General features: G+C 37.1%; 1 long non-coding RNA gene across 1 annotated transcript in view; it reads right to left on the bottom strand.

Moving 5' to 3' along the window:
- Nucleotides 1-23,442, bottom strand: part of LOC117097096 — a 203,099-nt gene that overhangs the window by 35,713 nt on the left and 143,944 nt on the right. Inside the window, exon 3 of the long non-coding RNA XR_004442814.1 lies at nt 5,608-5,719. This is a non-coding gene — a long non-coding RNA (uncharacterized LOC117097096). The remainder of the gene's footprint in view (nt 1-5,607; nt 5,720-23,442) is intronic.

Below are 23,442 nucleotides of genomic sequence, written 5' to 3'. Positions count from 1 at the left end.
CCCCTAATCTAATATCATACCAATACACACCAAATACATTTTTTTTTTACCTTCTCAATATTTTATATGGTAAGTTTGGTTATATCAGATTTCTGTGTTTGTATTACCAAAATTACACATATGCTATGCACAACTGAACATATTTTGCACCATGACTAGTTTTCCTTTCTTGCACAAATCTTTTGGCTGTTGTTCCCTAGGTCTATTAGTATCCATGTTGCTTTTTTTTTTTTTTTTTTTTTCATTTGTTCAGTATACTAAACATTACTTGTTATTTCCAACACTGGCTTTCCAATAATTATCTAAATTTGCTTTTAATCCATGCAAATGCAGTAGGTATTGCATCAATGTCTTCTTTTTGGAATCATCCCTCCCAGAGGTTCTGACATATTCCAGTTTTGTCTCATTGCTCTGTGAGGTGGGTGCATATTTGCTTCCCTGGGATATCCCTTCATCTTATCCATAATGTTTGTTTGTATCCCCTGTTTGGTGTAGCTTATATTTCTCTTTTTATTATGTTGATGCAAATGTTACTGCAGTTTTGCCATTACTTTCAATGGCAAAAAAAAGCAATAACTTTTGTACCAACCTAATAATTTACTTCCTTATCATGGCAGAATATGGAAGGAATGCATAAAAAGTTAAATTTCTGAGGCTATATACATATATATATATGTAATCTTTCTATCGTCATTCTTGCCTAATATTAGCTTAGTATAGTACTCGAGGTTGGAAATGTTTTTAACCTCGGATTTTTGAAACCATGTCTTCACTGCCTTCAAGCTGTCAGTGCTTCTATTAAAAGCACCCAGTCGTCTGGGCACCTAACCATTTTTGTGTGACCTGTTTTTTCTCTGACTTATAGCTTCTTTTGTCCTCAATATTCGGAAGTTTTACAAACATATGCCTTGGCAGTTGTAAAAACTTAACCATTTGTATTTTTCCATATCATCTCACCCAAAGTAAGTGCTGGCTAAGTTATGCTACAAGTTCTTGGGAAAGTACTTCAGTGACTGTCAGCCATTATCTTTCCATAGCTACACCTGAGGGAAGGTTCATGTGTATCATATTTCCATTAGTTAGCTTCAGACACTAAGAGCTACTATACAGGTAAGATTGGCTAAAAATATATGCAATTACTGACTATATACTCTTCATGTAATGTTTTTCTCAGCCCCCCCAAATCATTGTCACTACACTGTATTTTTTAAAAACAGCTTCACTAGAAACATTTCTTAATGTTAAGAAGTGGGAAGTCTGTTAGTCATTGGAACTGATTTGCCCAAGTCCATGCAATTATAATATGGTAGAGTTCAGACTCCACACATACATTAAAATTGTGTGATACTTAACCATTTGGAGCATGGAGGTGATGGTAGCTACCGATGACTTCTCAGGACTTGTGAATTATTTGAATCTTTGGTGTCATAAATTTCTCATGTGTTTTAGTGTTTTTATTACATATTCTCAGCTTTTAACACCAATTGATGTGGCTTTCACATATAATTATAATTGAAGCAAAATTATACATTTGGGGAAATGAAGGTATTTACCAGCACATTCTTTAGATATCAATATATGACCTTCAAAGTGAATTCATTTTGATGTTTTTCTCCTGAATGAGCTGTGTTTTTGCTATAAGACTACCTCTCAAAGAAGCACCAAACTACCTGCATTGGGTTTCAGCTCCATAATTAATGATGTCTGTTTTTTGGTAACAAAGGAGAATAAGAAATGTTTATGCAATAGGTATCTAATGGCAGAGAGCAGATGATTACTTAACCCAAGGCTAAAAATTATCATTTTATTGTCTGCAGGTGTTTGAAGAGTATCTCTATCGTTGAGAATTACTACTGAATATTGTCTTCTTATGATGCACAATGGACATAGGATTTGCTTTAAAGGTTTGTCTTCTTCCCCTGAGATGGGAGTAGAGTGATCAGAAAGGGAATGCATAAAATGAAAATAAATCTGTTCTAAATTCACAAAAAACTCATAATATTCAGATCATTGACAGTGTTTATGAATGTGTGTGTGTTTGTGTGTGTACATATGTTTCTTTGTGAGAAAATACAGATGAGTCATCGACAGACTTTTGACCGGGAGTTTAAAATGGAATGGTCTGATGCTTGTGTTAAAAACTACTGAATGTGCCTAGTTGCCTGAGCTGAAAATTCAAACTCTGTTGCAATATCCTTTGGTCAAGCTTAGCATTCCCTAAAATAAACTCAACATATATTTACACCTTACTATTAAGAATAAACTGCCGGGCGCGGTGGCTCAAGCCTGTAATCCCAGCACTTTGGGAGGCCGAGACGGGCGGATCACAAGGTCAGGAGATCGAGACCATCCCGGCTAATACGGTGAAACCCCGTCTCTACTAAAGAATACAAAAAACTAGCCGGGCGACGAGGCGGGCGCCTGTAGTCCCAGCTACTTGGGAGGCGGAGGCAGGAGAATGGCGTGAACCTGGGAGGCGGAGCTTGCAGTGAGCTGAGATCCGGCCACCGCACTCCAGCCTGGGCGACAGAGCCAGACTCCGTCCCAAAAAAAAAAAAAAAAAATAAACTATAATGGTTGTTTTTTTTTTAAAATTAAGTATTGTACTTAAATGAAAAAGAATACAGGAGGAGCAATATGTGAGGACAATATATTTTTCTGAAATCAACACATACTAGGTAATAACATAAAATAGACATTTAAAATGATTTTCATGTAGGGAAACTCTTGTAATGACCACATAAAACCTCGTAGCCATTTTTAAAAGTAACAAAGAAGATGATCAAGTGGCTAATCTGATGTCAGACATTTCAAAGTTACTGTTAATCTTGAAGGAAGAAGAGATAGACTTAAAGGAACAGAGAACACTAACTTCATGTTTAGGTCTAGAAATATGATATTAAATATTATTCTTATTGACTCAGCATCTTGGTAAAGATCTCAAAAGTCAGCAGCAACACAGCTGATTCAAGTAACCCCATATTCTAAAGCAAGTTGCTAGACCATGTGTACAGGTTATCCGTAAGACTGAGAAACAGGTTGCACTAGCATGAGCCCGTCATCTGCTCTCCTGGAGACCTTTGCTTCATGAGCTGAGTGTTCTGTCCCCCACTTCCTTGGTGAGGGGAAGAAGTGGATGCCTCCTCTTCACTGAGTCAAATGAAACATCTTCAGAAAGAACAACTTAGAGGGAGCTTAGCATTAGTTTTTAGACTTTGAATATTATAAGAACAGGTATGTGCCTCCTACCTATTAGAATTTAAATGTGAGATGGCTCGGTTATAGCTGGCCCTACAGGCATCAGAGAAGGGAGAATTTTTCTGTACCTCAAGGCACAATGACCAAGAGGTTTGGTTTTCCCAGGGCTGAGGGAGTTTCCAGGAGATGGGACTTTCAGCTATGAAAATGGGTAAGTCTCCTGGGCAAACAGGGCTACTAATTGATGAGCCTAGTCTAAGACTTTAGAGGGTGCCAGAATATATGGAAATTTCCTGTGGCCAGACATGGATCTTATCCAAGAACCAAAATTAAGTAGTCTTGAGAAAGCTTCATTCAAGAGGCCTACCTGGAAATGTGAAATGACCCAGAAGATGCAAACATTTAAGAAAAACAAGGGAGGTAAACTAGAGTTGTACATGGCCAGTCAGATGCAGAATTTCCCAGGTTGAAAATAGCGTAATTGAGAGATACCCAGGAATCATCTCCTGAGAACCCACCAAAGCTCCAACAGGAGAAAGAGTGAGAGTTTTGTCACCTGATGGACAGAATGCAACATGCTAAATGATACATGCACCAGACAAGTAACAGCTTTTCTTTCCCTTATCACTTCTCCTTTCTTCCACTGGGACCCTGGAGGGGCTCCAAACAGCAGGTGGTGACATGCAGTGACAGAGTTGGTGCAAGAATTAGGAAGAAGCCAACTATAGCTCCCTTTCACCTACAGTTTGTAGTCACAAACCAGGAAGGAGGGGAAGTTTTACATTTATGTGATCATTAAACTACAATGGACATTGTACTACCTAAAAGTAACTGAGAATCACCAGGAAAATCTATGGATCCTGTGATTTTCACCAAGACACAGGCAAGAACAACTTGAGAGAATGGGCTTGAAGGGGCAGTATGAGAAAGAATAAAGTCACATTTAATAATTAGAGTCTCAAGTCACATGAAATAAATAGAGTGTATTTAACCTCATCAAGACCTTGAGGTACAGAAAGTCAAAAATCATAAATCTTGACTTGAAGAGTGTGAAGGGAAAGTACACTCAACTGTGTGGCAGGAGGTTTTCAAAATATAGAGAACACTTATGGCAGAGTTGGAGGATGTAGGCGAGTTTTAGGGTAACAAAACGGAACTGGGAGATGACACAGGGGAAGGGTTTTAATAAGGTAGGAAAGAATAAGAGTCCACGTACAGATGGATCCTCTGGAAGTCTCGGAAATACTGCACTGCCTAAGGTAAATATCCATGTGAACCCTGATGTGATCAATGCAGTTAGAATCCCAGAGAATGGTGGGCCATTCAGGACAGTCTTCTCTATTTAGCTGGAAGTTATAGGGCCACTGGGCTCTTCCATCCTGCACCTCTACCCTGTATGATGGTGACATGGGCCTGGGGATGCAAGGAGCGAGTACTGGGATCTCACAGGAAAATCAGAGGTACAGGGACTATATCTAGGGATCAGCTTATCAAGCGACCTCATCAGATGTCCATATTCCAATGCATTTCTTAGTTTGGTTACGTGGACTCTGATGCCTAAGGAGAATCTGTCCTATTAAACCTACTTAATTCTACTTTGAATTAAGGACAACTGAGGAAATTCTGAGGCAGAAGAATCAGCACTTGGAGTGAAGCTGCTTGAGTTCTCACCTGTAACTACATTAACTGTTGTGCTTTTTATCAGATGAGCATGTCATTGGTTCCAAATAAATTCACTGCATACAATAGCCCTGCAGGATGGTGCCTGATGGAGAGGGTAAGCACAGTCTGAAATGCAGCCTGTGATATGCTTGTCAAGCTACATGCTCATTATGTTGCAGTTGCCAGAAGCAATGGTTTTATTCTCATTCACACAAAAGTGCTTTATGGGGTACTGAACAGGACTGGAAGCAGAAATTTAAGTCGCCTTACAAACAAGGGCAAGAACCCAACCCTTAACACTGAGGCCAAATGGAAGATTTTCTCTCCATCAATTCATACCCCTGTTGAATTATATTCATTGGAAGTAATACATGCTTTGGAATTTTAGCTTAAATTTGGATTACTGTTTCTTAAAATGTCTTCAAAAACATTACAAAAAGATACGATATTAACAAAAAAGTAATTCGTATGCAAAAGGTTGCCTGTGATAGATAATTTAATTAAAGGTAGTAGACAACAGGAAGTCTTTTAGATTAGTTATAGAAAATGTCACAGCCAGGAGAGGTGGGTGTGATTGATTTCTGCACTGAGTACTATCAGTTATTGTGGCACAGCTATCTATGTAAAGTTGCCGGGTGATTTTTAGCAGAAACTGTTTATAATCCATCTGATGAAAGTAATTAGGGAAGAAATTTAGGAAGAAATAAAATCTAAATAGTACTTAAAAAGAAATACTCTTTCACATACCTCAGTATTTTATAGGATACCTCAAAAGGGCTAAAGTGTCTGAGAGGATGAACTTGGGCTAAAAAGATCAAACAGTTACTCTGCTACTGGGCAGCACCCGAAGACTGTCAATCTGGAATGAGAAGAAAGCTGTAATTAATTCTTCAGTTCAACTAAACTTTTTTTTTTTTTGAAACTAACTTCTTGATATACTGTACCTTCCTCATTCATGTTTTACTTAATATTTTAGACCAATCACAAATAAAGTAAGTTCTAGTTTTCTTCAGGTTTAACCATCATAGATATTACATAGTGTGTTATACATCCTTTAAATATATTTTAAGATCACCAGCACTACAAAATGGGTTTAGACTCATAGCTGCTTTAGGAAGATATGAGGGAAGGGTGTGTATGATTTCCCATTTTCCAGAAAAGAAATATATATGTAACAGTTCCAAATATAATACAATTGCCAAACTACATGAAAGCAGCTATTAGTTAAAAAAATTAATAAAAGTGCAAAAAATTTAAAAAGACAGAATGTAAGAAAAGTAACTTTAGGCTAGGCACGGTGGCGCACTCCTATAATCCTAGCACTTTGGGTGGCCGAGGCGGGCAGATTATCTGCGGTCAGGAGTTCGAGACCAGACTGGCCAACATGGTGAAACCCTGTCTCTACTAAAATACAAAAATTAGCTGGGTGTGGTGGTGCATGCCTGTAATCCCAGCTACTCTGGGGGCTGAGACAGGGAAATCGCTTGAACTCGGGAAGTGGAGGCTGCAGTGAGCTGAGACAGCGCTACTGCACTCCAGCCTGGGCAACAGAGTGAGACTCTGTAGAAAGGAAAGGGAAAGGAACAGGAAGGGGAAGGGGAAGGGAACACAGTAACTTTAGTGCAGGAAGACACCGGATGAGAGGAAATAACCATTTACCCACCTTTTGTAGTGAATGAAGCTCAATATTAATGACATTGCGGTTTGTGTCATTTCCCTCCTCCTTAAATATTTTTGTCAAATTTTAACTATGATTTGATCCCTGTGGTTAGTTGTTTATAAACTTTCTAAACATCTCTCTTAGGTATGAATGTCAGATTTTCTGCTAATTTTGACAATTTGGTGATTTATATATTTTTGAAAAATCATCCCACCGAAACTTTAAAATACATCAATAAATATTTTTATCAGTGATCACACCTTTTATTTTATATCCTTATTTCATTTCCCCAATATCCTGGTGTCTAAAAATAGACCATCTCTATGCACATATTAAAATAAGTGTAATTTTGTTTTGTAATCTGTAATGTAACGTTCAACCACAAACAACATTTGTTCATCTGTAATGCACCATTCAAAATATCCCTCAAATCCATATTCCCTGAAACAAAGCATAAAGAATTCCATGGGAGTCTGCTGTGATAATGGAAGGGAAGCTCCTTGCTGATAACCCCAATACACATTAAACAGACTGAGAGAAAAATTTATTCTTTCTGCTCCCGGAATTCTAAAACTATCAGAATCACAGAACTAAAAGAATACTTTGACATATTCCTATATTCACCAACTTATTTCCCAGTTTATGCCAACTTACGAATGAGAGTTTTTCAATTCTTCATGTGGGGCTATACTCGGATGTGACCCTCAATTACTCATATTATAAGACATTTATGCTTAAACTAAAAACTCTTTAATTGTGCTTTGAATCTGGTTTATATACTGAACATGGATGGGAATATTTGTAGAAATGTCTACATTGCTTTAAAATATGCATAAAACTTCTTTTAAGTTTCAGGAAGCACTTTTGCTGGTTTAGTTCCAGGGAGCATTCTTGCTGGTTCCCATCTTTGAGGGGAATCTTGAAGATAATTAATTGGTGCAAAATATGAAAGTAAAGTGACTTTGTGAGAGAGTCTATGAAGCCAATTCAAAAAAGGTGAGCACAAAAAAGACAAAAACAGAGCTGAACAGTTATTGTAAATTAAATGTGTGATGTGTGTTTCTTACATTTCTCTACTGTCTTTTATGCACGAACTAAAAACGTAAAATACATACAAACTTTAGGTATATATACATAAGAAAAAACATTGCATGTTTGCCCCTTTTCAGAGTCTCTTCTTTATTGAAATGTGAAAGGAGGTTTCTGAAGAAAGTCCTAAAATATTGCAAAAGAATATTCTTTTGGCATAGAATGTGTCATCTCTGGACAAGTCTAATCCCAACTTGATAATCATGAGTAACTCGTGAAAATATACAATATGTGGTTTGTATCTGTGCCCCACAGCCCAGTGTGTGAGCAGACTCCCTTAAGAAAAAATTTTCAAAGGCAACAAAAATACATTTTCCTTTATTATGAGATGTTTGTTTTGAGGATAATCAGAGTATATATTAACTTATTAGAGATAATGCTTATAGTGTTTGTAGGATAGTAACAATGCCTTATGTATTTTAAGAGTTTCTAGATACTAGTTCCTTATGCCTGTTTCTCCTTCTGCCACATCCATCCATATGTCACAATCTCATATGAAATCATTTTTTCATTCTCACACTTCAAAATCAAATTTATTCTGTGTGATAATTTTATTTCCTCATCCTTACTATATTTATAGTTGTATAATATTAATATACTTATATTTCATTTATGAAACTTTAAAACATAAATGAGAGACTTCTGTATCTGAGTAGGATAGGGCAATTTGTGGCACAACAATGTTGCTATAAAAAACCAGAAAAGTTCATAAAAATTTGTTTTAAAAATATGTTTAAAGGACTCAGGGAGCTTCAGAAACAACAATAACTACAGGCACTAAAATTTTAGAGTAGATAGAACCTCTCATAGGTGAGGTGATCATCTGTGACTGCTTTTCTTCTGAAGTCACAAGTCCTGGGTAAGTGAGAACCTGGGCCTATGGGACAGGGCAACTTGTGGGGAGCAGGACACCAGCAAAGTCCTTGGCAGCTAGAAGGAGCAGTAGGAAAATGAGGGAAGGATTGAGACTTGAGGGGCTTCAATGGTTATTCTTTTCAAGACATTTGTCTGTCCACATTTGAAGTAGTATGAAATGGAAAGCCAAGAAATTGACCTGAAAGCATGTGGTGAACATATCACAATATTTCTTATAGAATTCCTGTGTTATAAACAAAGATGGACCAGTAAGAGGGGACAAATAACACAGAATGGATTGAACGTTGTTTAGGGAGAGCTAAGTTGACACTCTGTAGTCAAACTTTCTCCTGGGAGTACTTGGTAAAGATAAAAATGAAGGAAGAGTTAGCTGCTGAACTCTAGGGTCAAGAGTGAAGTGTACGTGGCCAGAGCCTTACTCAAATCACAGCCCAGTGTAGACACAGCTCAGCCCTGATGAGATGAAGGTAATCAGCCTCCCTAAGCCCCTCTATATCTGCCAAGTTGTGGAATGGGTGAATCATCTCTTCAGTGGAAGCTAAAATTATCAAGTCTCTCTACAATTCTTACTCACTGTGTCAAGCAGTCAATAAACAATTACCAAGCATTCCAAGAAACAGGACCATCATATAACAGAAACCAGAAAAAAAAAAGATGTAAAATAGATCCAGAGTTGATCAAAATATTGAAGTTAGTAGATAAGGTATTAAAAATTGTTATTTTATGATTGATTAACATGATTAAAATTTTAATACAATTATGGGGGCGATAGGACAAACTGATGAAAAAAATAGAGGCTTTCACCAGAGAAGTAAACTTGTAAGAAGAATCAATAGGAAGTTTTAGAAATATATAATGCATTTCAAGTTAAGTCATATATGAGTTCAATAGATGATTAGAAATTAGGTATGAAAGAAGACAAAACTAGTAAACTGAAAAACAGGTTAATAGAAAATGTCAAAATTGAAGTACAATGTGAGTAAAGGATGAAAAATGCTGAAAAATGCAGAAAGGATGTACAGAATCCAGTCAAAAATTCTAACACACATGCAATGGGAGTACCACATGGAGAGGAGCAAGACAAGGGGACAAAAGCAATCAGTGGAAAAATAATGGCTAGAAATTTTCTTAAATGGTTGAAATAAATCAACCATTTATTTGAAGAAGCTCTAGAAATCCCAAATCAAATAAATATAAAGATAGCCCACCAAGGTAAGTCATAGTTAAATTGATTTTTTAAAAAATGAGGAGGCCAGGTATGGCGGCTCACGCCTGTAATCCCAGCACTTTGGGAGGCCGAGAGGGGTGGATCACAAGATCAGGAGATCGAGACCATCCTGGCTAACACGGTGAAACCCCGTCTCTACTAAAATTACAAAGAAAATTAGCCAGGCGTAGTGGCGCGCACCTGTAGTCCCAGCTACTCGGGAGGCTGAGGCAGGAGAATGGCGTGAACCTGGGAGGTGGAGCTTGCAGTGAGCCGAGATCGCGCCACTGCACTCCAACCTGGGCGACCCAGGGAGACTCCGTCTCAAAAAAAAAAAAAAAAAAAAAAAAGAAAAAACGAGACTGAAATGATTTCAAATACCAAATATCAAAGACGGAAAGCAAATAATACTATAAAAGTGCTGAAGAAGAATAACTGCCAATCTATAATTCATTGTCTACCAAAAGTATGCTCCATACATGAAAGCAAAAATATGTATCTCAACCAAACGTAAACTTATTGCCAGCATATAATTATGAAGACAATCTTGTAAGGGCTTTTTTCAGACTGAAGAAAAATGATTTCAGTCACAAATGGTATTGCAGAACGGAATGAAGAGTACTGGAAAAGACAAATATGTTGGCAAATATAGATAAATATAAAATAATGTCATAAAAGTTAAAATATTTTGGAATTAATATGCATGATAAAAATAAATCTGGAAGGGATAAATGAAGTTATTCTAACGTCTGAACATGAGGGGGGAAGTTGTAAAAGTATTTGTTTTAATTAGACTGTGTAACTCAAGAATACATGTTTTAATCTCATCAGTAACTTCTGAAAGTACAGTAAAAGAGTGTTTGTGTGTATGTGTGTGTATGGTGTGTGTATTCAGCAAGGTCATATAATAGCATTATGTAAGAGGAATATATATATCAGAGGTTAAACAGAAAGATTTTACTAATATAAAAGCTACAAAAGGAAAGGGAAGTGCCATAAAACATGCAGGTTAATTGAAACAAATTACAAAATGGTAGTTTTTAACCAAAATACATTTTTAAGTATAATAAATGTAAATGAACTGTCTCAATTAAAGGAGTAAGACTGTCTGATTACAGAGAAAAAAAATAAAAGGCTTACAAAATGGATCCAGAGCCAATTTTATGTCTTATTCTTTCTATGCCTCTCACTTCCATGAGCCCACCCTGATTTTCAAAGCTGCTGAAGATGTTCTCAGTTCTCCACTACCTCAATGCAGTAATGCTGCCGTTCTCTATTATTGGAAATAGAAAAGATAGGGAGTGCTCTAATATTTTTTGTAAGCAGGAACTTGCAATTCTTACCTCTCATAGTCGCTGCCTTTTGGGAGTAATCTTTCCTGCAGTTTATTCCAGCTTTAGTCACTTATCAGCCAGTGTCTTTAAATAGTTTTACAGTAAATATTTTGTTACATTTTATAACTGTTGTCTACGGGAAGGGTTTCCTGGCTGAGACATGACAATATCATTATTGTGTAGTTGTTAAATAACAGTTTTTAAAAAGCAACTTTTTAATAGTGGGAACTGCTACTATGAGGAAAAAGAAACATAATAATAACAAAAAATAAATAAAAACTTTTTAAGGTAAAAACCAATTTATATTCTGATTTTATAATTCTCTGTAAATCTTAGTGAACATTTCTTTATATTCAAACTCCATTACTGTTTCTTCTGAAAATATTCAACTAATATTCTTTGTTACTTTTTAGATATTTCACTTATTTATTTCTAAACTATATAAAATATTTAGGATTTACCATACTTGTTTTGTATTTTATTCTTTATCATGTTTATTTCATCTTTATTTTGATAAGAATAAATTGTGCATTTTTAGTTAGCTTTCATTAAGATATTTTTGTCATATTTCCTCCACATGATTTCTGAATGTTACATTTATAAGCTATTAATCGATTCAGCCCTGGCATAATTTCACTTTATATGCATTATTTCGTAAGGAATTGTTTTATATTTTAACATTTAAACAATTATATTAGTAATAGTAAGTAAGACTTAACATTATGTTTTTCTGGTTTATCACTTCCATTTGTTAAAGAAACATTTCCTATTTGTATTGAATTTTTTTGAGACTTTTTGGTTGACTAGAGTACTTCTTTAAGTAATACATTTTCAATAAAGTATGTATGTAGAAAGGCTGTTGGATATCTGATAATTTTCCATTCAATTTCAACATTATTTAGATGCTTACCTAGATATGAATTCTTATGTTCACTATATTTTTCCCTCAGAAATCCTAGGAGCGTATTCATTTCTTTAAGTTTACAAAGAAAAACTTGGTTTTTGCTTATGTGTGTTCGGATATCAATGTTTTTCTTGCCAAATACTTTCAAGAAATTTTTAAAAAAAATTTCTTGACCCCACCACTATATACACCTGCTATGTACCCATAAAAATTTAAAATAAAAATGTATATAAGTAAATAAAATTTACATTAAAAATAAAAATATTTTCTTGAAAAGCAAATAATTAACCTTGTTATATTCAGATATCTGTGCAATGTATTTATAATATTTGGTGATCCCTTTTACAGATACCACCTCCTGATAAAAATTAAAAGCAACAAAATACATTCCTAATAATCTCTGACATAGAGAGTTGAAAGGAATCAGAAACAATGAGTAACATGGTTGAGAAGTACATAATAAGCTTCTCAATTTTAGATTACTCAACCTATTAAAGAATCAATAAGCCCAAAGGTGCCAAATGTATCAAAAGAAGGTCAGTTAATAGAGATATATATCAAATAAAGATCAACTAACACCTCTTCAGTAGCTTTCAGAATGTTGTCAAACATGTAATATAACTTTTCTCCATTCCTCACTGTTGATCATTCTCATTACAATTTTGTGTTAAGAAATGCATGGATATTAGCCCTTTGTCAGATGAGTAGATTGCAAAAATTTTCTCCCATTCTGTAGGTTGCCTGTTCACTCTAATGGTAGTTTCTTTTGCTGTGCAGAAGCTCTTTAGTTTAATTAGATCCCATTTGTCAATTTTGGCTTTTGTTGCCATTGCTTTTGGTGTTTGAGACATGAAGTCCTTGCCCATGCCTGTGTCCTGAATGGTATTACCTAGGTTTTCTTCTAGGGTTTTTATGGTATTAGGTCTAACATTTAAGTCTCTAATCCATCTTGAATTAATTTTCGTATAAGGGGTAAGGAAAGGATCCAGTTTCAGCTTTCTACTTATGGCTAGCCAATTTTCCCAGCACCATTTATTAAATAGGGAATCCTTTCCCCATTTCTTGTTTTTGTCAGGTTTGTCAAAGATCAGAGGGCTGTAGATGTGTGGTATTATTTCTGAGGATTCTGTTCTGTTCTATTGATCTATATCTCTGTTTTGGTACCAGTACCATGCTGTTTTGGTTACTGTAGCCTTGTAGTATAGTTTGAAGTCAGGTAGCGTGATGCCTCCAGCTTTGTTCTTTTGACTTAGGATTGTCTTGGCAGTGCGGGCTCTTTTTTGGTTCCATATGAACTTTAAAGCCGTTTTTTCCAATTCTGTGAAGAAACTCATTGGTAGCTTCATGGGGATGGCATTGAATCTATAAATGACCTTGGGCAGTATGGCTATTTTCACGATATTGATTCTTCCTATCCATGAGCATGGTATGTTCTTCCATTTGTTTGTGTCCTCTTTTATTTCACTGAGCAGTGGTTTGTAGTTCTCCTTGAAGAGGTCCTTTACATCCCATGTAAATTGGATTCCTAGGTATTTTATTCTCTTTGAAGCAATTGCAAATGGAAGTTCATTCATGATTTGGCTCTCTGTTTGTCTGTTACTGGTGTATAAGAATGCTTGGGATTTTAACACGTTAATTTTGTGTCCTGAGACTTTGCTGAAGTTTCTTATCAGCTTAAGGAGATTTTGGGCTGAGACGATGGGGTTTTCTAAATATATAATCATGTCATCTGCAAACAGGGACAATTTGACTTCTTCTTTTCCTAACTGAATACCCTTGATTTCTTTCTCTTGCCTGATTACCCTAGCCAGAACTTCCAACACTATGTTGAATAGGAGTGGTGAGAGAGGGCATCCCTGTCTTGTGCCAGTTTTCAAAGGCAATTTTTCTAGTTTTTGCCCATTCAGTATGATACTGGCTGTGGGTTTGTCATAAATAGCTCTTATTATTTTGAGATACGTTCCATCAATACCGAATTTATTGAGCGTTTTTAGCATGAAGGGCTGTTGAATTTTGTCAAAAGCCTTTTCTGCATCTATTGAGATAATCATGTGGTTTTTGTGTTTGGTTCTGTTTATATGCTGCATTACGTTTATTGATTTGCATATGTTGAACCAGCCTTGCATCCCAGGGATGAAGCTCACTTGATCACGGTGGATAAGCTTTTTGATGTGCTGCTGGATCCGGTTGGCAATCTACTCATCTGACAAAGGGCTAATATCCAGAATCTACAAAGAACTCAAACAAATTTACAAGAAAAAAAACAAACAACCCCATCAAAAAGTGGGCAAAGGATATGAACAGACATTCCTCAAAAGAAGACATCCATACAGCCAACAGACACATGAAAAAATGCTCATCATCACTGGCCATCAGAGAAATGCAAATCAAAACCACAATGAGATACCATCTCACACCAGTTAGAATGGCAATCATTCAAAAGTCAGGAAACAACAGGTGCTGGAGAGGATGTGGAGAAATAGGAACACTTTTACACTGTTGGTGGGATTGTAAACTAGTTCAACCATTATGGAAAACAGTATGGCGATTCCTCAAGGATCTAGAACTAGATGTACCATATGACCCAGCCATCCCATTACTGGGTATATACCCAAAGGATTATAAATCATGCTGCTATAAAGACACATGCACACGTATATTTATTACGGCACTATTCACAATAGCAAAGACTTGGAATCAACCCAAATGTCCATCAGTGACAGACTGGATTAAGAAAATGTGGCACATATACACCATGGAATACTATGCAGCCATAAAAAAGGATGAGTTTGTGTCCTTTGTAGGGACATGGATGCAACTGGAAACCATCATTCTCAGCAAACTATCACAAGAACAGAAAACCAAACACCGCATGTTCTCACTCACAGGTGGGAACTGAACAATGAGATCACTTGGACTCGGGAAGGGGAACATCACACACCGGGGCCTATCATGGGGAGGGGGGAGGGGGGAGGGATTGCATTGGGAGTTATACCTGATGTAAATGATGAGTTGATGGGTGCTGACGAGTTGATGGGTACAGCACACCAACATGGCACAAGTATACATATGTAACAAATCTGCACGTTATGCACATGTACCCTAGAACTTAAAGTATATATAAAAAAAAAAAAAACAGAAATGCATGGAATGTGTTGCTTAGTAAAAAGCTTACTAAAATTCTTTCAGACAGTGAAATTACAATAAAATAGCAACCATGATTAAAAGCAAGATTTGTATTTTCGATGATTGTATTTTTTAAGTTTTCAATTTTAGGAAAGACTTTTCAGATAAATTCCAAGTCAAATAACTTTAAATGACAATACTGTGAATCCATGAAGTTGAGCACTTACATTGTTTATATTTTGAAATATCTACTTAGGCCTCTCAAAAAGTGTAATAAATACATTCAAACTTCCTTGTAGGGTTAATCAAAAGTCATATAGAGTGGCACAAATGCTAAGGCAATGATGTTAACTACAATCTGAAGATAAGCCTAGGAAACACAGGTTGCTTTCTCTCTGGCCTGTAATGTTTCAGAGTTTTATTAAACCTCTCTTTAGTAATGCATCAAGAACCAGAGATAAGAACAGAAAATTTATCTCCATGAGATTTTTGTGTGCAGTACCAATAATGTGCAGGTATTCCTAATTTCTCTAAGGCCACAGAATTCACCACCAAAATTGCTGTGACTTCATAAGCACTGTGATACTAACAGACTGTTGTGTCATAGTCATCATTTCTGCATTCGAAGTATGACACCTGTTTCTCAACAGCAGGACAATTATACCCAATTAAATAAGATATATTTATAAATACAACATAGCTAATATTGCCTGGTTGCAGAGTTGTTTTGCCCATTTATATCCTGGCAGAAAAGAAGACTGAATCTATGGTACTGAATCTATGTAAAATAATTTTTAAAAAAGGTTGTGAAAACACTCAATATAATATCTGGCCATCATCCCATATAGTTATGTTTCTAACATCAATTGCTATCATTCCTATTTGTTGTATAATAATCCTAGATTCCACCAGCAAGACTATTAAGAACTTGACTTATGTATAAATATTATTAGAATTAGCAAAATTCAAATTTAGGGTGCTTAGTTAAATGAGTTGTGACGTCTCCATTGAACCTATTGCAAAAAGTACTGATTTAAATCTCAGTTTCTAGAGTCATCATCTGTAAATGTCCTTGATGATGTATTAAGCTTGTGAGAAGTCACAAGACATAATCTATTAAGATCACTTACATAATGCTTGTATTATTATTTTTGTTGTTGTTGTTGTTTTTGTTCTTATTTATTTATTTATTTTTTTATTATACTTTAAGTTCTAGGGTACATGTGCATAACGTTTATATCATGTATAACTCCCCGATGCAATCCCTCCCTCCTCCCCCCTCCCCATGATAGGCCCCAGTGTGTGATGTTCCCCTTCCTGAGTCCAAGTGATCTCATTGTTCAGTTCCCACCTATGAGTGAGAACATGCGGTGTTTGGTTTTCTCTTCTGTGATAGTTTGCTAAGAATGATGGTTTCCAGCTGCATCCATGTCCCTACAAAGGACGCAAACTCATCCTTTTTGATGGCTGCATAGTATTCCATGGTGTATATGTGCCACATTTTCTTAATCCAGTCTGTCACTGATGGACATTTGGGTTGATTCCAAGTCTTTGCTATTGTGAATAGTGCCACAATAACATACGTGTGCATGTGTCTTTGTAGTAGAGTAATTTATAATCCTTTGGGTATATACCCAGTAGTGGGATGGCTGGGTCATATGGTACATCTAGTTCTAGATCCTTGAGGAATCGCCATATTGTTTTCATAATGGTTGAACTAGTTTACAATCCCACCAACAGTGTAAAAGTGTTCCTATTTCTCCACATCCTCTCCAACACCTGTTGTTTCCTGACTTCTTAATGATTGCCATTCTAACTGGTGTGAGATGGTATCTCATTGTGGTTTTGATTTGCATTTCTCTGATGGCGAGTGATGACGAGCATTTTTTCGTGTGTCTGTTGGCTGTATGGATGTCTTCTTTTGAGAAATGTCTGTTCATATTTTCCCCACTTTTGATGGGGTTGTTTGTTTTTTTCTTGTATATTTGTTTGAGTTCTTTGTAGATTCTGGATATTAGCCCTTTGTCAGATGAGTAGGTTGCAAAAATTTTCTCCCATTCTGTAGGTTGCCTGTTCACTCTGATGGTAGTTTCTTTTGCTGTGCAAAAGCTCTTTAGTTTAATTAGATCCCATTTGTCAATTTTGGCTTTTGCTGCCGTTGCTTTTGGTGTTTTAGACATGAAGTCCTTGCCCATGCCTATGTCCTGAATGGTACTACCTAGATTTTTTCTAGGGTTTTTATGGTATTAGGTCTAACATTTAAGTCTCTAATCCATCTTGAATTAATTTTCGTATAAGGGGTAAGGAAAGGATCCAGTTTCAGCTTTCTACTTATGGCTAGCCAATTTTCCCAGCACCATTTATTAAATAGGGAATCCTTTCCCCATTTCTTGTTTTTGTCAGGTTTGTCAAAGATCAGATGGCTATAGATGTGTGGTATTATTTCTGAGGACTCTGTTCTGTTCCATTGGTCTATTTCTCTGTTGTGGTACCAGTACCATGCTGTTTTGGTTACTGTAGCCTTGTAGTATAGTTTGAAGTCAGGTAGCGTGACGCCTCCAGCTTTGTCCTTTTGACCTAGGATTGTCTTGGCAATGGGGCTCTTTTTTGGTTCCATATGAACTTTAAAGCAGTTTTTTCCAATTCTGTGAAGAAAGTCATTGGTAGCTTGATGGGGATGGCATTGAATCTATAAATAACCTTGGGCAGTATGGCCATTTTCACGATATTGATTCTTCCTATCCATGAGCATGGTATGTTCTTCCATTTGTTTGTGTCCTCTTTGATTTCACTGAGCAGTGGTTTGTAGTTCTCCTTGAAGAGGTCCTTTACATCCCTTGTAAGCTGGATTCCTAGGTATTTTATGCTCTTTGAAGCAATTTTGAATGGAAGTGTTCCTGATTTGGCTCTCTGCTTGTCTGTTACTGGTGTATAAGAATGCTTGGGATTTTTGCACATTAATTTTGTATCCTGAGACTTTGCTGAAGTTGCTTATCAGCTTAAGGAGATTTTGGGCTGAGACAATGGGGTTTTCTAAATACACAATCATGTCATCTGCAAACAGGGACAATTTGACTTCTTCTTTTCCTAACTGAATACCCTTGATTTCTTTCTCTTGCCTGATTGCCCTAGCCAGAACTTCCAACACTATGTTGAATAGGAGTGGTGAGAGAGGGCATCCCTGTCTTGTGCCAGTTTTCAAAGGGAATTTTTCCAGTTTTTGCCCATTCAGTATGATATTGGCTGCGGTTTGTCGTAAATAGCTCTTATTATTTTGAGGTACGTTCCATCAATACCGAATTTATTGAGCGTTTTTAGCATGAAGGGCTGTTGAATTTTGTCAAAAGCCTTTTCTGCATCTATTGAGATAATCATGTGGTTCTTGTCTTTGGTTCTGTTTATATGCTGGATACGTTTATTGATTTGCGAATGTTGAACCAGCCTTGCATCCCAGGGATGAAGCCCACTTGATCATGGGGATAAGCTTTTTGATGTGCTGCTGAATCCGGTTTGCCAGTATTTTATTGAGGAATTTTGCATCGATGTTCATCAGGGATATTGGTCTAAAATTCTCTTTTTTGTTGTGTCTCTGCCAGGCTTTGGTATCAGGATGATGTTGGCCTCATAAAATGAGTTAGGGAGGATTCCCTCTTTTTCTATTGATTGGAATAGTTTCAGAAGGAATGGTACCAGCTCCTCCTTGTACCTCTGGTAGAATTCAGCTGTGAATCCATCTGATCCTGGACTTTTTTTGGTGGGTAGGCTATTAATTGTTGCCTCAATTTCAGAGCCTCTTATTGGTTTATTCAGGGATTCAACTTCTTCCTGGTTCAGTCTTGGGAGAGTGTAAGTGTCCAGGAAATTATCCATTTCTTCTAGATTTTCTAGCTGATTTGCGTAGAGGCATTTATAGTATTCTCTGATGGTTGTTTGTATTTCTGTGGGGTCGGTGGTGATATCCCCTTTATCATTTTTTATTGCGTCTATTTGATTCCTCTCTCTTTTCTTCTTTATTAGTCTTGCTAGCGGTCTGTCAATTTTGTTGATCTTTTCAAAAAACCAACTCCTGGATTCATTGATTTTTTGGAGGGTTTTTTGTGACTCTATCTCCTTCAGTTCTGCTCTGATCTTAGTTATTTCTTGCCTTCTGCTAGCTTTTGAATGTGTTTGCTCTTGCCTCTCTAGTTCTTTTAATTGTGATGTTAAAGTGTCAATTTTAGATCTTTCCTGCTTTCTCTTGTGGGCATTTAGTGCTATAAATTTCCCTGTACACACTGCTTTAAATGTGTCCCAGAGATTCTGGTATGTTGTATCTTTGTTCTCATTGGTTAAAAGAACATCTTTATTTCTGCTTTCATTTCGTTATGTACCCAGTAGTCATTCAGGAGCAGGTTGTTCAGTTTCCATGTAGTTGAGCGGTTTGGATTGAGTTTCTTAGTCCTGAGTTCTAGTTTGATTGCACTGTGGTCTGAGAGACAGTTTGTTATAATTTCTGTTCTTGTACATTTGCTGAGGAGTGCTTTACTTCCAATTATGTGGTCAATTTTGGAATAGTGCGATGTGGTGCTGAGAAGAATGTATATTCTGTTGATTTGGGGTGGAGAGTTCTATAGATGTCTATTAGGTCCGTTGGTGCAGAGATGAGTTCAATTCCTGGATATCCTTGTGAACTTTCTGTCTCGTTGATCTGTCTAATGTTGACAGTGGACTGTTGAAGTCTCCCATTATTATTGTATGGGAGTCTAAGTCTCTTGTAGGTCTCTGAGGACTTGCTTGATGAATCTGGGTGCTCCTGTATTGGGTGCATAGATATTTAGGAGAGTTAGCTCTTCCTGTTGAATTGATCCCTTTACCATTATGTATGGCCTTCTTTGTCTCTTTTGATCTTTGATGGTTTAAAGTCTGTTTTATCAGAGACTAGGATTGCAACCCCTGCTTTTTTTTGTTCTCCATTTGCTTGGTAGGTCTTCCTCCATCCCTTTATTTTGAGCCTATGTATGTCTCTGCATGTGAGATGGGTCTCCTGAATACAGCAGACTGATGGGTCTTGACTCTTGATCCAGTTTGCCAGTCTGTGTCTTTTAATTGGAGCATTTAGTCCATTGACATTTAAGGTTAATATTGTTATGTGTGAACTTGATCCAGTCATTATGATATTAACTGGTTATTTTGCTCGTTAGTTGATGCAGTTTCTTCCTAGCCTCGATGGTCTTTACATTTTGTCATGTTTTTGCAATGGTTGGTACCGGTTGTTCCTTTCCATGTTTAGGGCTTCCTTCAGGGTCTCTTGTAAGGCAGGCCTGGTGGTGACAAATCTCTAAGCATTTGCTTATCTGTAAAGGATTTTATTTCTCCTTCACTGATGAGCTTAGTTTGGCTGGATATGAAATTCTGGGTTGAAAATTCCTTTCTTTAAGAACGTTGAATATTGGCCCCCACTCTCTTCTGGCTTGTAGAGTTTCTGCGCCGAGAGGTCTGCTGTTAGTCTGATGGGCTTCCCTTTGTGGGTAACCCGACCTTTCTCTCTGGCTGCCCTTAAGATTTTTTCCTTCATTTCAACTTTGGTGAATCTGGCAATTCTGTGTCTTGGAGTTGCTCTTCTGGAGGAGTATCTTTGTGGCGTTCTCTGTATTTCCTGAATTTGAATGTTGGCCTGCCCTACTAGGTTGGGGAAGTTCTCCTGGATGATATCCTGAAGAGTGTTTTCCAACTTGGTTCCATTTTCCCCCTCACTTTCAGGCACCCCAATCAGACGTAGATTTGGTCTTTTTACATAATCCCATACTTCTTGCAGGCTTTGTTCATTTCTTTTTCTTCTTTTTTCTTTTGGTTTCTCTTCTCGCTTCATTTCATGCATTTGATCCTCAATCGCTGATACTCTTTCTTCCAGTTGATCGAGTCGGTTACTGAAGCTTGTGCATTTGTCACGTATTTCTCGTGTCATGGTTTTCATCTCTGTCATTTCGTTTATGATCTTCTCTGCATTAATTAGTCTAGCTGTCAATTCTTCGCTTGTATTATTTTCTATGCTGAATAACAAATTCCCACAAACTTAATGACTTAAAACAAAACATATTTATTATCTCATAGTTTTTGTGGACCAAGTGTCTAGATGCAACTCATCTGTATCTGATGGCTCCTGTGCTTGAGAAGGCTGGAATCAAAGTGCCAGCCAGGATGAGGTTTCACTACAGGCTCCACTGGGGAAAGATCTGTTTCCCAGTTCCCTCTGGTTGTTTGTAGAGTTTATTTCCTTGTGGATATTTATAGGATTTATGCAAGCTTGCTTCTTCAAAGTCAGCAAAGGAGAGAGAGAGAGAGAGACGGAGAGAGAGAGAGAGACGGAGAGAGAGAGAGACGGAGAGAGAGAGACAGAGAGAGAGAGAGAAAGACAGAGAGAGAGAGACGGAGAGAGACAGAGAGACGGAGAGAGAGCGCACGGGGAGAAAGAGTGAGCTAGTGCAACTCCAGCAAGATAAGCACTATATGTATTCAAGCACACTTAATCACACATTCCATTACCTTTGCCACAATCTACTGCTTATAAAGAAGTCAAAGGTCCCACACACACACAAGGTGAAGGCATTACATAGAAGAGTGCCCACTGGAAGGTAAGACTCAAGTGGACCACCTTAAAGGCCACCATGGTGCTCAAGTGGGAAATTATTCTGAGCATTTTATTTCTTTGCTGCCTAAATTGGAATATCTCTAGTTTGCCATATGATTCTTTTAACAAAATTAGAGAGATCAGCTGGAACAGCATATTATTTAAAGAATTTGTTCTGGTTTGCATAATTATGACCTACTAACTTGAGAATTATAGATAGTGCAACAGTTCTCTGAACAAAGTGGCACAGAAAATAGTACATAATGAAATAGAAATATCCTTCACTGCTTGTCATAGATTTTGATAATTTTATGCCACAAGAAATTAAGTAATAAATTGGTTAATTGATAATTATACTATTAAATTGCAAAATTAATTCAATGTAATTATTAATTGTCTTTGGAGGTAAGCACATGTATTTCCTTCATTATCAGATTATTTCTGTATTTTATCAATTAATTTAAAGCAAACTGTGTTGTTAATGCCAGCATAAAACAATTTCTAAGACTCTTAGTTAATTTTGAAATATTAGAGGTAATCAACAACTGACATTGGTTACATTTAATGGAAGTAATAGCTACATACCTGACCACTAAACTAGTGTAGGGAAAAATTAAAGTTAAAATTAATTAAGCTTTCTATGAGAAAATTAACTCATCTCACATAAGCTTAATGTTATGCTTTTATTATATTCCAGTCTGAGATAAAAATCAAGGAGAAATAATGTAGTTGTCTTTCAAACAAAAATGAATAAAGTAATCTAACATGTCCAAGGATTTATCTTGATTTGAGATATTAACTGACTTAGGTATGTATATTATTCTTTCACACAGGATTAGTATTAAAAGTCTTGAAATAGTTTTATAAGCTTTTACTGAAACTTTGTTAATACGTTTTTATGACTAGTAATTGCTAGCAGCTAGACTGAAAATATTTGCATTTCTCTGCTTCCTATCATAAACCTAGGAATTCCTCTATACCATGACACAGCTTGATTTGCTGAGGCAAAGTTTGGCTAGATGGTGCTAAATTTGCTGAATACAGCAAGCACAATAAGAAAGGCACAAGAGGGCTGGGCGTGGTGGCTCATGCCTGTAATCCCAGCACTTTGGGAGGCTGAGGCAGGCAGATCACGAGGTCAGGAGATCGAGACCATCCTGACCAACATGGTGAAACCCCGCCTCTACTAAAATATGCACAAAAATTTAGCTGGGTGTGGTGGCACGTGCCTGTAGTTCCAGCTACTTGGGAGGCTGAGGCAGGGGAATCCCTTGGACCAGGAGGTGGAGGTTGCAGTGAGCCAATACCACACCACTGCCCTCCAGCCTAGGTGACAGAGCGAGACTCCGTCTCAAAATACACACACACAGAAAGAAAAGAAAGGCATAAGAGGCCGGGCGCAGTGGCTCACGCCTGTAATCCCAACACTTTGGGAGGCCGAGGCAGGCAGATCATGAGGTGAGGAGTTCGTGACCACCCTGGCCAACGTGATGCAACCCCATCTCTACTAAAGATACAAAAAATTAGCTGGGCGTGGTGGCACACACCTATAATCCCAGCTACTTGGGAGGCTGAGGCAGGAGAATCACTTGAACCTGGGAGGCACAGGTTGCAGTGAGCCAAGATCATGCCATTGCACTCCAGCCTGGGCAACAGGGTGAGACTCCATCTCAAAAAAAAAAAAAAGAAAAGAAAAGAAAGAAAGGCATAAGAAAGGCATAAGTTCCTTGTCTCTTAAAGTCTCCCTCTAGTTCTCTTCATTAGAACATAACGGGAAAC

The sequence above is a fragment of the Trachypithecus francoisi genome, unplaced genomic scaffold, assembly GCF_009764315.1.
Source record: "Trachypithecus francoisi isolate TF-2019V2 unplaced genomic scaffold, Tfra_2.0 Contig01461, whole genome shotgun sequence".
In the NCBI taxonomy this organism is placed as follows: domain Eukaryota; kingdom Metazoa; phylum Chordata; class Mammalia; order Primates; family Cercopithecidae; genus Trachypithecus; species Trachypithecus francoisi.
The sequence above is the reverse complement of the archived record's forward strand: the minus strand, read 5'-3'. Positions and strand labels throughout refer to the sequence as shown.